General features: G+C 65.8%; 1 long non-coding RNA gene across 1 annotated transcript; it reads left to right on the top strand.

The window, feature by feature from the left end:
- The first annotated feature begins 783 nt into the window (after nt 1–783).
- Nucleotides 784–3,532, top strand: LOC138845925 (uncharacterized). The gene is made up of 3 exons (XR_011383260.2): nt 784–1,801; nt 2,127–2,284; nt 3,314–3,532. It is a non-coding gene; the product is annotated as an uncharacterized LOC138845925 (long non-coding RNA).
- Nucleotides 3,533–13,414: the final 9,882 nt, after the last annotated feature.

Genomic DNA, 13,414 nt, shown 5'->3' with positions numbered 1-13,414 from the left:
CCTCCCCGAACTCCCTGGCTCAGCCTCCACGGCAGCCACGGGGGCGCGCTATTCCGTCCACTGGTTCACTCCCCACCCCCCAGGCCTGCAGCAGGACTGAACAGGGGCTTTTCGCCGTCTGTCCCCGCCTCCAGCGGCCCTGGCTGTGAGCTGCCCACCAGCCTGGCTGTCTCTGGCCGCGCCCGTGGTCTCCTGGGCTGCCGTGGGCTGTGCAGGCCGCCCTTCCTCCTGGTCCCCAGTGGGGCCAGCAGTGGGATGACGGGAGGAGAGGTAATTGTGGCTCCTTATTCGCAGCCACACCCCGGTCGCCTGTGCGGGGGGCCGAGCAGCACCAGCTGTCTGCCTTGTATTCCTGTCAGGGCCCCAGCGCCGGGTCCGGAGACGAGGGCCAGGGAGCACCCGAGGCAGCCGGGCTGACCCCGGCCGGCCGGCCCCACACTCTGTCCTCCGGCCCCAGGCCCACTGCGCCCGTCTCCAGGAAGCCCCCCAGCTGGGCCCGGCTGCCTGCTTTCTGTTCCTTCCAGGCTGAACCCCCGCAGCCACCTCGCCGCGAGGAACGGGGGTGGGGTCTGTGGTGACGAACCCCCCCCCCGCGCTTTCCCTCACAGGGCCACACCCACCTCCCCCGGCCCCCATGAGACCAGCAGGACCACCACCCAGCTCCACACACTCGCTCACTCTTCTGCACGCCACATGTCTACGGAGCCGGCTCCTCTGCAGACGGGGTGTGCACGCGTATGATTGTGCATGTGCACGTGTGTGATGGTGTGGGTGTGTACACAATGTGATTGTGTGCACGTGTGTGACTGCGCGCACACATGTGATGTGGGTGCACGTGTGTGACTATGCGCACACGTGTGACTGTGCGTGTGTGCACATGTGTGATTGTGCACACATGTGACTGCATGTGTGCTTGCTTAGTTGGTGGCCAGGGGAGGCTGCAATGAGTGACCTCAGGAGAGCTGGGGAGGGCAGGGCCAGAGCTCCAGGCAGAGGGGAGGCAGCTGGAAGATGAGGGTGGGCGCTGGCTGGGTGCAAGGGGCCCCACAGCCACCAAAGGGCAGTCAGTGTTGGGAGCAGAGGAGCCGAGGCAGGACAAGGAGGCTGGAGGGGGCGAGGGGCAGATGGAGAGGGGTCTGGCCATAGTCGGGGGCTGGGGGCGGGGTCAGGCAGGCCGGAGGGCACAGCAGGGGCTGCAAGCAGAGACGGGGCCCAGGTGCAGGTCAGGCAAAGGCCCTGACCGCTGCCACCTGCGCACTCCCTCCTGGGCCTGTCCCACGTCCGCGCTCCCCCCAGGCCGCCTGTGGACCTCACTACCTCCGGGCCTGCCATGGCGCCAGGGCGGGTGGGGGCCGGGGTGACCTCTTTCCTCGGGAATGAGGAGGGGTGATGCCGGCTCGATGTCTCACAGCCGGCCCCGGGGGAGCCTTCGGGAGCCCCGGGCGGGAGCGGGGCCGGGCCAGCCCGCTGCCCACGCCCACCTGCCCTGCTGGCCTCGCTGCATTCCCCGTGCAGGGAGGAGCCGGCCCTGGCTGCTGCTGCTGACTCCTCTGCCGTGAGTCACGGCTGCCTCAGGCACACGGGAACCGGCCCAGGGGCTCGGCGTCGCCCCCAGCTGGGGACGCCCCCCATCCCTTCACCTGACGCAGCTGGGCCTGTGTTCCATGTCCACCTGGCTTGGGACGCTGGACCAGGATGTGGGGAGATTAATAACCCCAGGAACATGTCTGAGGAGACACAGCCTTCCACAGCGACTCCGCCGCGAGCCCTCCGCCGCAGGTGGAACAGCCAGTGGTTTTCAGTAAGTCCCGGGTGCAGCCCTCGCTGTAATCTGCCCTCGGAACTTTCACCCTCCCCCACAGGAGCCCTTGCCCACCAGAGTCCCCTCCCTCAGCCCGGGGCCGACCAGGAATCTGCTTCCTGCCTGTTCTGGGCGCTTCGTGCCAGTGGGGCCTCCAAGGCCTGTGTTCTGGGGCCCTCACCCCATGCGAGGGCCACGCGGATGCCTGGCGTTTCTGGCGGGGGAGGGTTTGGTTGCTTGGACATCGCCTGCTCAGCACGGGCCTGCAGGTGGGTTACAAATGGCGACCTGGGTGCACGGTGCCCACCTGCCCTTGTCCACGCAGCACCGCCCAGCTGGGAGACGCACACCATCGGCTTTTCCGGACACCAGGACCAGAGGGGGCCGGGCACCAGGGCGTGGAGACCCTGGGGTCACAGCCTCCGCCTTGCCCGTGTGGTGTCTCCGCTCTGGAGTCTACCTCCAGGCCCCACATCTGCTTGGGTGAGAAGTCATCACTCTGCTGTGCTGGAAAGAGCCACCCGGCAGGGGGCGGGGGGGTAGGGGCGGGGTCAGAAAGGTGCGCAGTCCCCTGGGAAGGAGGATTGATTGTCCAGTTACAAGCGAGCCCTGGGCGGGCAGCTCGCCGGCGTCTGTGACCGCTCCACACCCTCCCTGGCCCGCCCCAGTGCTGGCTCCCGAGGGGCTCTGCGCCAAGGGGGAGAGGGAGGGGTCTGTGCGAGCCCGTGGGGGCCAGCTGCCCTGGCTGCCCGCTGCTCAGGACCCCCGGGAGGCCCTGCAGGGTCACTGCCCAGCCCCCACCCTGGGAAGGCACTGGCCCAGGTGCTCTGAGTGTGCGTGGGGAACGCCTGTGGGCAGTGCACACACAAGCACGCCCCCTGCACGCACGCACACAGGCAGACCAGACGTGCACACACACATGCACACCCCACGACAGGCTTGATGACAGCGCCCGGCACTCGTGGGTCCCTCTGTGCTGCTCCCGCTGTGCCCAGGCTGGTCTGTGAGGCGTGTCTGCCCGTGTGCGTTCGGCCCCTGGGGGCTGGGCTGGGGGCGCTGTGTGTGGTTGTTGGTGGGGAGAGGATGAAGCCAGAGTAGTAGCACACCCCTCCCCAAGGGGAGGGGCAAAGGGCTGCCTGAGCCCTTCCGCCTGCTGGCCCCAGCCAGATCCCCCCAGGAATCCCGGATGCCCACTGGGGCTCAAGGACGCCCCCTTCTCACAGATGCCCACCTGCCCTCACCTGGGCTCCTATGCTGTGTGCCCAGGCCCCAGTCCAGCTGGGCCCGTGGACGGGGACAAGCCCTGGGTCACTGCCTGCAGAGGGCTCTGGTCCCACCACCAGCAGGTGCAAGTGTGGGTGGTGGTACATTGGCTGTCCCTGGGGTGGGAGGGTCCCTTTAAAACCACAGTGAGGGGCCTGCGCTGTGGCATAGTCGGCTAAACCTCTGCCTGCAGTGCCAGCATCCTATATGACACCAGTTCAAGCTCTGGCTGCTCCACTTCCCATCCAGCTCCCTGCTGTGGCCCGGGAAGGCAGTAGAGGATGGCCCGAGTGCTTGGGCCCTGCACCCGCGTGGGAGACTGGAGGAAGCTCCTGGCTCCTGCTTCGGATCGGCGCAGCTCCAGCCATCTGGGTAGTGAACCAGTGGATGGAAGATCTCCCCCCCCGCCCCGTAACTCTGCCTCTCAAATAAATAAAAAAAATCTTAAAAAAATAAATACATCACAGTGAGCCACAAAGCTGCCTTTCAGGGTTGGACCTTGCTCTGCGTCCCGGGAGGAGGGCTCTGCACGGACACTGAACGCTGCTGACCGGACGCACACAGGGGAGCGGCCGGCTCGCCCTCACCGATGGCGCCGGGCACAGGTTCCCGGAGTCTCCACGCGGCCCCTGCCACCCAGGGCTGCTGTGTGTCAGGGGAGGGGGCCAGGGCTTCAAACCCCATCTGGTGAGAGGCCCTGCGCTCAGCTCAGCACAGGCCCCGGACCCCCGGCCCCCGCCGCACGGCGCCTGGTGAGGGGCTGCCCATCGTGGCGTGGAGGGCCCCCCCGCCCGCCCTCCCCAGCTGCCCCTCTGCTGCAGGGCAGGTGCAGAGCCTGAGCCCAGGCAAACGGGTGAGGCTGCTCCTGGCGGCCAGTCCCGGGCACCGCACCCTGCCCGGCACCGGGCCAGGCCTCCTCCACCAGGACTTTTCCCAGGAGGCCATCTGAACACAGGTGCACCTAGGCAGCCACTGCTCCCGGCGGCAGGAACAGCCCAGGGAGGAGGAGGGCCCGGCCAAGACCCGGCACCTCCAGCTGTGCCTGGCCTCAGCAGTAAGCCTCAGGGGAGTTAGTGCAGGGCTGTGCCTCGGTTTCCCTGTAAGGACCATCCCTGGACCCTTAAAAGCTGCATCTCCCATCGCCCAGGACCGGGCTGGGCAGGGAGGAGGAGCCACAGCTGTCCTCACCTGGGCTCCTCTGGCCAGTCCTGCTGTCATCGCTGTCGGCAGCGCGGGGAGGGGTCGCTCGGGGGCTTCTTCCAGAACTCCCCCCCACACAGTGGGACTACCCAGAGAGCCCATGACCTCCCCGCAGCCCCCAGCCCGGGCAGCCCCAGGTTCCACGCCCCGGGGGGGATGTGTGCGTGAGCGTCTCCACTGGCAACCGCGCCGTCGCCCTGGCAACCCGAGCACACCCCCCACGCCCGCCCTCTGAGCCCCGGGGAGCCCTGAGGGGGGCGGGGGCGCCCTGCGGCTGCGCAGCCCCTCCCCCGTGGACGGGGGCGTGCCGGGTGCGGAAGCAAAGGGAGGTGGAACGGTGTGCTCCCGAGCCCGCCGGGAAGTCCCCTCGCGGCGCTGGGGCACCTGCGCGGCCACCGGGGAGAAGGAAAACCCGAGGCTCTGCTCCAGGAGACCCAGGCAAGCCCTTCCCCTCCCCGGGGAACAGAGCCCTGAGGCCTCCCCGGCCTGGGCCTGAGCCAGGGGCCTGCAGAGCTGCAGATCCCCGGGCCAGCGGGCGGCCGGAGGTCATGTGGGGCAACCTGGATGTCTAGCTGGGTCCGGGGGGCGGTGCTGGAGGCAGCCTGCAGGGACCTGCACCGTGGGGCAGATGCCCAGAGCTCTTGGCCGGGAGCTGCTGGCCTCCTATCGCTGGGGCACACGTGTCCGTCCAGTGCCTGCGTTTTGGGGAGATCTCAGCCACTTCCCGTGGGCCTGATTGGAGCTGAGTGGCCACCTGACAGCTTGCACTCCAGCCAACTGCAGCATTCCACATCTTTAGGAAAAAAGATTTATTTATTTATTTGAAAGGCAAGAGTAGCAGAGAGAGGGAGGGAGGGAGAGACAGAAGCAGCAGCGAGAACTTCCATCCACTGATCGCTCCCCAAACGTCCACAACGGCCAGGTCTGGGTCAGGCGGAAGCCAGCGGCCAGGAGCTCCGTCTGGGGCTGCCGGGTGGGTGGCAGCGGCCGAGCACGTGGGCCATCACCGCTGCCCTCTCGGTGCATTGGGGAGCTGGATGGGAAGCAGAGCCACGGCGTCCACTTGCACTCCCGTGTGGGGTGCAGGCCCAGGAGTCCACACCCTAACCCCGCAGGTTCCGGCTCCAGGAGTCCCCGCTGACGTGGAGGGGAGCCTTGCTGTGGGGGGGCACCTGCAACACAGCCGTGGTTCTGCCCCGGCGCCCCCACGCCGCGCGCCCAGCCCTGGCCCTCAGCACCCCCCAGGGAGCCCCTGTGCAGGGGGTCTCCCACCTCCCAGCTGGGCCCCACTGCCCAGGCTCCTTGAGCCCGGTGCTTCCGTGGCCTGGTTCTGGAAAATGCAGGCAGCCACAGGGTCTCCGGGGGGGGTGGGGGGTGGCACGAGAGGCGCCCCTTCCTGGCAGCTCCCGGATCCGCGCCCGCTGGGTGCACCCTTGGTCCCTCTCTGCCTCCATCCCCTCCCCGCTCCCTGCTCCATTCTAATTCAGCCCCTCCAGCCCGTGCCGCTTTGGTTTCTCAGCGGGACTATCTGGGGCTCTGCCCGCCGCTCCGACCGCTTCCCCGGGCTGCCCTCCTGCAGCCGGCCGGGGGCTGGGGCCGGCGCTGGCGCGGACATCGCGGGGCGTCTACCCACTGCTCCTCGCCTAACGCAAATTTCATCCTCGTTCCCTTGGAATCAATTTGCTTTTATTGCCTCAGCTGCTCAAAAGCAATTTTTCAAGAACAAAAAGGTCAGCACGTCCAAGACTCATCAATTCTCGGAGAGCTCCCGCCGCCCCCGGGGAGCGGGCTCGCAGCCCCCAGCCTCGCCGCCGGCCCCTCCCGCCCCGGCGCGCTGATTGCTTCGTGATGCCTGTCATTAGCCGTGTGTTTGAGACGTGGCACCGTGTTCTTACAACATAAAACCTGGGCGGCTGGGGGGCGGGGGCGGTGGGCGCGTTGATGGCGCGTGCAGGCTCACGTGCACGGTGGCTGCCGAGCTGATGGATCGCCGGCCAGGGGAGGCAGGACAGGAAGCGCCCGGCTACCTGTTTAAAGGCTTGGCCACTTGGGGGGAGGAGCCGAGTCCCTCCAGCCCCCACCACCGTGGCCTCGGGCAGCAGCCAGCTGTTACCCCGCTGCAGCCCCGCCAGGCACGGACACGCCCCTGGGTGCCCCTGCCCACCATGATGCCAGCCCCGGCCCCTTCAACCCTGCGAGGGCCGCACCGCCGCTGGCAGCTGGGGAGCCCAAGGCAGTGGGCAGGGAGGAGACGGGCAGGCGGACAGGCAGGTCAGCCCTGCCAGGCTTGCTCAGCGGCCCACCCCGGATCCCGACCCCGGCATCCATGACCACGCAGCTCGGGTGCACCACGGCTTCGTCTTCTGTCCACTCCGCAGACGGGCAGACTGAGGTGACCAGGCCCTTAGCTCTGCCCCTGGCTGGAAGTGGGCAGCGGGGGCTGGAGCCCCACTGTGTGTTCTTTGTTCTCCTAAGCTCTCTTTTTTCATCAATGTAACAATGAGGACAGTTTCTTTCTTTCTTTTTTTTTTTTTTTTTGACAGGCAGAGTGGACAGTGAGAGAGAGAGACAGAGAGAAAGGTCTTCCTTTGCCGTTGGTTCACCCTCCAATGGCCGCCGCGGCCGGCGCACTGCAGCTGGTGCACCGCGCTGATCTGAAGGCAGGAGCCAGGTACTTCTCCTGGTCTCCCATGGGGTGCAGGGCCCAAGCACTTGGGCCATCCTCCACTGCACTCCCGGGTCACAGCAGAGGGCTGGCCTGGAAGAGGGGCAACCGGGACAGAATCCGGCGCCCTGACTGGGACTAGAACCCGGTGTGCCAGCGCCGCAAGGCGGAGGATTAGCCTAGTGAGCCGCGGCGCCGGCTGTCTTTATTTCTTAAAAACATCTTTGCTCTCCTTTTGTTAGAAAGACAGAGCCACGGGGAGGGAGCGATCTTCCACCGCTGGTTCACTCCCCAGATCCCTGTAACAGCTGGGCTGGGCCAGGCCAAAGCCAGCTGGGGGCTCCCTGCAGGTCTCCCACGAGGGTGGCAGGGGCCACGCTCTTGGGCCACCACCTACTGCCTCCCAGGGCGTACGTTAGCAGAAGCTGGGTCAGGAGTGCAGCCAGGACTCGAGCCAGCTACTCTGCGGTGGGAAGCAATGCTCCTAGTGGCAGCTTAGCCACAAGCCACGCCCCTGCCCTCTTACTCTCCTAAAAATGCTCCCAGGGTGGGGTGGGGTAGGGAGAGGGGGACTAGCACTGTGGCACAGTGGGTTAAAGCCCCGGCCTGCAGCACTGGCATCCCATACGGGCACCGGTTCAAGTCCCCGTTGCTCAACTTCCAATCCAGTTCTCTGCTGTGGCCTGGGAAAGCAGCAGAAGATGGCCCAAGTCCTTGGGCCCCTGCACCCACGTGGGAGACCCGGAAGAAGCTCCTGGCTTCAAGATGGCTCAGCTTCGGCCGTTGCAGCCATTTGGGGAGTGAACCAGCAGATGGAAGACCTCTCTCTCTGTCTCTACCTCTCTCTGTAACTCTGTCTTTCAAATAAATAAAAATCAATCTTAAAACAATGCTACAGAAGGGGCCAGAATTGTGGCTTATCAGATAAAGCTGCGGCGCCGGCATCCCATATGGACGCTGGTTTGAGTCCTGGCTGCTCCACATCTGATCCAGCTCCCTGCTAATGGCCTGGGAAAGCAGTGGAAGATGCCCAAGTCCTTTGGCTCTGGCACCCGCGTGGGAGATCCGGAAGAAGCTCCTGGCTCCTGGTTCTGGCCTGGCCTAGCCCTGGCTGTTGCGGCCATCTGGGGAGTGAGGCAGCGGATGGAAGACCTCTCTCTCTCTCTCTCTAACTCTGCCTTTCAAGTCAATAAATAAGCTACAGAGCCCTTCTGGAACGGGCAAGTCCTGGGGTACAGAGCAGATGGGGTCAGCAGGTGCTGGGGAGCCCCCGGGGACGAGGAGTCACTCAGCTTCCTTCCTTCTGGGGTGAGGACAACGTCCTGCGGCCAGAGGTGGTGGCACAACAGGGCGCACGCTCTGAATGCCACCCAATTGGACACTTGAGACCGATGGATTGTGTGTAGAGCAAATTTCGCTTCAGTGAATGATTTTGGGGAAAAATGGCTTAGCCGTTGCTGCCACCTCTCCGGCATAGGCGGGGGCCGGTGTGGCTGCAGGCCCAGCTGGAGTCACCTCCTCCAGGAGCCTTCCCGACTCATCGGCCTCTGTGACTCCGGGGCCTCTCCAGTGTGGCCGCCCTGTGCCCTTGGCTCTGACAGGGGCAGGGCCACCGTCCCGGCCACACAACAGCCTCGGCTCGGGCTCTGCCCCTCTGCCCACGGCACCAGGATGCAGGCAGGGCACACGCACTCGCACACACACACTCATACACCGGCACACACACACGTGCACACATACACATACACACCACACACGCACATACACATGTGCATATACACACTCATACACTGGCACACACACTCGCACACACACGTGCACACATACACACACACTCACACACACACACACACGTGCACACATGCATACATACACATACACACCACACACGCACATACACATGTGTACACACATACACACTCATACACTGGCACACACACTCGCACACACACACATGCACACATGCATGCATACACATGTGCACACACATACACACTTGTACACTCACACACGTGCACACATACACACTCATACACTGGCACACACACTCGCACACACACGTGTGCACACATGCATACATACACATACACACCACACACGCACATACATATGTGCACACACATACACACTCATACACTGGCACACACACGTGCACACATGCACACATACACACCACACACGCACATACACGTGTGCACACACACACTCATACACTGGCACACACGCACACACGTGCACACATACACACCACACACGCACATACACGTGTGCACACACATACACACTCATACACTCACACACACGTGCACACATGCATACATACACATACACACCACACACGCACATACACGTGTGCACACACACACTCATACACTCACACGCGTGCACACATACACACATGTATGCATGCACATACATACTACACAACACACAGTCATGCACTTGTGTGCACACACACACCCACACACACACTCGCACACTCACTGGCAGTTTCTCTGGGGTCCCAGGCGCTCGTCTGCCCTTGGCTCCCAGTGGACCCACAGGGTCTGAGCTGAGCTCTCGGGGGGCCCCCGCGGCCATCCTGGGCCTCCGCGTGTTGCTCAGGGGCTGGAGCTCACGCTCCCAAGTTCTTTCTCGCGCGGATGCAGGGAGTCTGCTGTGTCCCAGGTGGCCCGCCCTGGCCCCCGGGTGCGAGCCTTGTCCCCTGTCTCCAGGGCAGGTGGGCTCCGCGCGAGGCTGTGCCCAGCCCCTCCCCGGCTCGCCCACCCTTCAGGGGCCCTGGGCAGTCTCTCCTGCCAGCCACGAGTCGTCCGGGCCTTAGGGAGCCTCTGTTGTGGCTGAGGGGAATGGAAAGGGGACAGAGCGGGGGTCAGTTAGAGCCTCAGGCAGGCGAGGCTCCGGGGGCCCTGGGCCCTGAGCAGGTGGACGGCGGCACCTGTCTCCCCTCTCCAAGCCCAGGGACTGCCGGGGAGACCGCGCGAGACGGCACCCGTGGAGGCACTGGGAGAGACAACCCCTGTCACGTGTCTACATTCTAACAACACCCATGACCCTCCGTGAGCCGGCTCTGTGTCCTGGGCATGGAGCCCGTGGTCACCCCCAGCCACTGGGGCAGGTCGGGGAGCCCCGGTGCCCAGGCCGGCACCACTTAGGCAGCCAGGCTCAGCCTCGGAACCTGATCTGCGTCCTCCGGTGGGGGGGGGCAGCAGCCTCGTCTCAGGGCACAGGGACGGCTCAGCGTTCTAGGAAATCCCTCCCGGGGTTTTCTCTGGAGTCAGGGCGGGGCAGGAAGTCCCTTGGGGCCAGGGGATGGTGGCAGCAGGTGGCACCCGGTGCTCTGGGTGGAAGTGCCCTCCAGGGGCCGGGCTGGCGAGGCCCAGTGAAGGAGTTTCCGCAGCTAGCTGATACCCACACATGGCCCGAGGGCTCCCCCGGCAGGCTGGGCCGCCACCTGCCCTATTTTCAGCCTCAGGGGAGCCGGGGGTGGGGGCTCAGGGGCCCGGGGGCCAGGCCTTGCTGCTATTTCGCCCTCCCAGCCTCCTCGTCCGAGGGGTGGAAGCTCCCAAGCTGCTTTGCTCTGAATAACTGGGTGAGCGCGAGCGCCCGAGCCGCGGGGCCTGGCAGTGGCCAGGCGTTTCCCTGCCCAGCTGGTCTGCAGGTGACCCAGGCCGGGCATCCCCGGATTGCGGGTTCCGGGGGCGCCTCGGCCCCCCGCACGCCTCTCCCCGCCCCCACCAGCCTCCCACGGCTCTAAACTCAAGATGTCACTCGCTCAGACCAACCACAATGGCATCCTTTATAATCCTAGAGCTACAAAAAGAGAGAGAGAGGAAAGGTTGTGTGGGGTGCCCGGGAATCCTGCCGCACCCAGCGCGCCACAATCGGCCATTGTTGGGGTAGAAGTTTCCCGGTGATAAGAGGGAGGCTGCAGACGCGGCCTCTGAACTGGTTGCAAAACAGACTACGGGCTTCAAGGCCACCAGATAGCGTGGCCCCTCCAGAGCGGCCCAGGGCCCCGGCTGAGCCGTGGGCCGACCGGTCCCTGCGGCCACATCACAGGCTCCCATAAAGGGGGGCTGAGTGCGGGCCCTGCCCCACCCCCACCCCTCAGGGCCCCGCTTTCTGTCTAGAGGACGCCCTCTGGGGTCTTCCCTGTGCCACAGGCTTCAGCCGCCCCCCCTTCTCCATTCACATCCACCTGTCCGGAGGTGGTGCCGTCCGCCCCCTAGCGTGGGCAGGGAAACTGAGGCATGGACTGGGGACAGCTGGCAGGGCCTGGACGCAGAGCTGGGGGCCTCAGGGTTCCCCCATTTACCCTGTGGGAGTGGCACCTGGCCGGGGCTTTCTGCCCTCTCTCTGGTGGAGCTGGGGTCCTGGGCCAGGTCAGGGGGAACCGTCCAGGGCTCGGGGCTCTCCTGGGAGCCGCCCCAAGGACACTGGCCTTGGAGCTGTCACCGGCTTCAGCGCTGGCGACCTGGAGGGCAGGAGGCGGTGGCAGTGAGTGTACCAGCGACAGCTGCTCTCACCGGACCCCGGCTGGTCACTCAGCCACTCTGTGAGCTTGGGGACCACGCAACCTGGCCACGCCTCCGTTTCCTAATTTAATAGTGGTCGCCGTGAGATGTGACCGAGAGTGCTTGGCTGAGTCCCTGCCGTGGGAAGGCCCCAGCCCCCGGCCCTCACTGTGCAGACCCCTCCCCCCCCCCGCAGCTGCTCCCCCTGGCTCCGAGTCTGAAGCTCCAGCCACACGTGGCCCCTGCACCAGCGCTGGCCACCAGCTAGCAGGTGGCTGGTTCCCGGCTCTCCCGGCAGGCTCAAGCCGCTCCCTGGGAGCAGGGGCTGCTGTGTGCACCACGGCAGGCACGGAGCTCTGGGGTGGCACTGTGGGCGGAGCTGGGCACTGCCAGTCGCGCCCCCGCAGCCCCCAGCCTCCTGGCCTAGGGCCCCTGCACCCCTCCCACTCTCAGAGGCTCCAGCCGGCAGCCCCTTGTGACCCAGGCTGGGGTCTCAGTTTAGCGTCTCCCAGCTGGGGCACGAGACCTCTCCAAGGCCATGTCTCTCTGCCACCGGCCCCTCGAACTCTAGGACTCCGCCCCTGCCCCCCCATCCCTGCTGTTACCTCCCCCAGCCAAGGGGGCCAACTCCTCTGTAGTCACCACCAATGAAGCCTCTGTCCCTCGACCGAACGCGCAGCCGGTAACGGATGCAGACCCTGGTGCCAGGAGGTCGTCCCCCGTCAGCCAGTGCAGGGTGCACGGGACCCAGCAGCCCGCGCTGCCTCCAGGTGGAGACCTAAGGGCCACTGAGGTTCCGGGGGGTGTGGCCTGGGAGGTGGGGGCTGGGCACAGTCTGCTGGGACCCCGGGCGCAGGGCTGGGGGCTTCAAGGCCGCGAGGCTGGAGGTCCATGCTTTCTGCTTGTTTGCGTCCAGCCAGAGCGAGGCTCTCCGGCCCCCACCTCCCCGCTGCTCTGGTTTGACCCCGAGCTGGAGCAACCCCTGTGCACTGGCCACGGCCAGGCTGAGTGGCCACCTCTGCCTGTGACTCGCCAGGCTGGACAGCAGTGCACGGGGACAGCAGGGCCAGCCCGGGCCGGCCCTGTGCCCTGGTCCTGACCTCTCACGCCTGGGCACGGACTGGCCCTGTGCGCGACCGGGGGCCGGGCCGGCTGTCACGCTCTGGAGTGGCCAGAGGGTCCTCCCCGGCCTCCCCTCGCCCAGCCCGCTCTCAGAATCCGACCTTATCAGCCAGCAGCCCCCGCCACGCTCGCTCTGGGACCCGGGTGCTCTGCCGTGTGCCGGGCGCGACGCGACGTTCCTGCACTCCGGTGTTCGCCAGGTTCCCGGGAGGGCCCGAGCTTATCCCTTTATTACCCAGCGAACACCTGCTGGGCCGGGTGGGGGCGGGGCCGGCAGCACTACTGCTGTGCCAGTGAAGCTCTGAGGGGGGTGTGGGAAGGGTCTGGTGGGGGAGGGGTGGGCAGAGAGGCCAGGGTGGGGGTCTGTCTAAGTAAGCAGGACCAAAGCTGAGGGTTGAGGGCCTTCGTTGGGGGAGGGGCTGCCCGCCTTACACCAGAGACCCCCCACGACGGCTCTGGGAGCCCCAGGGTTGATATCCAGCCACAGAGAGGTCATGACCCGCCACAGCCCCGGCAGCCAGCCGGGAGTCCAGGGTTCAAAGCCGGCCTCTCTGCCCAGGTGCTGGGCCTCTCTGGTGCTGGGCAGGGGTGTGAGGGGTGGAAGGGGCGGGGTGTGGGGGGGCAGAGGGAGGAGCCTCTGAGCAGCTCCTGGCCCTCTTTCCCAGCCTGCTTCTCTGCATACAACAGGTGCTCAACATGTGCTCACTCCTCTTCCCCCGGAGAGGAGGGAGCCAAGAGCCTGGGAGGAGGGGAACAGGTGGGTGACCCAGCGTGGGGGCTCCGCTCGGTCGGGTCACTTCCTGAGCTCCTGCCTGGAGGTCTTCAGTGGCCCTGCCCCCAGGGGGCCTC

This window comes from Oryctolagus cuniculus, chromosome 17 (genome assembly GCF_051225735.1).
Source record: "Oryctolagus cuniculus isolate XC-2025 breed Fujian yellow rabbit chromosome 17, ASM5122573v1, whole genome shotgun sequence".
In the NCBI taxonomy this organism is placed as follows: Eukaryota; Metazoa; Chordata; class Mammalia; order Lagomorpha; family Leporidae; genus Oryctolagus; species Oryctolagus cuniculus.
Note: the sequence above shows the minus strand (reverse complement) of the source record. Positions and strands in the feature narration are given on the sequence as shown.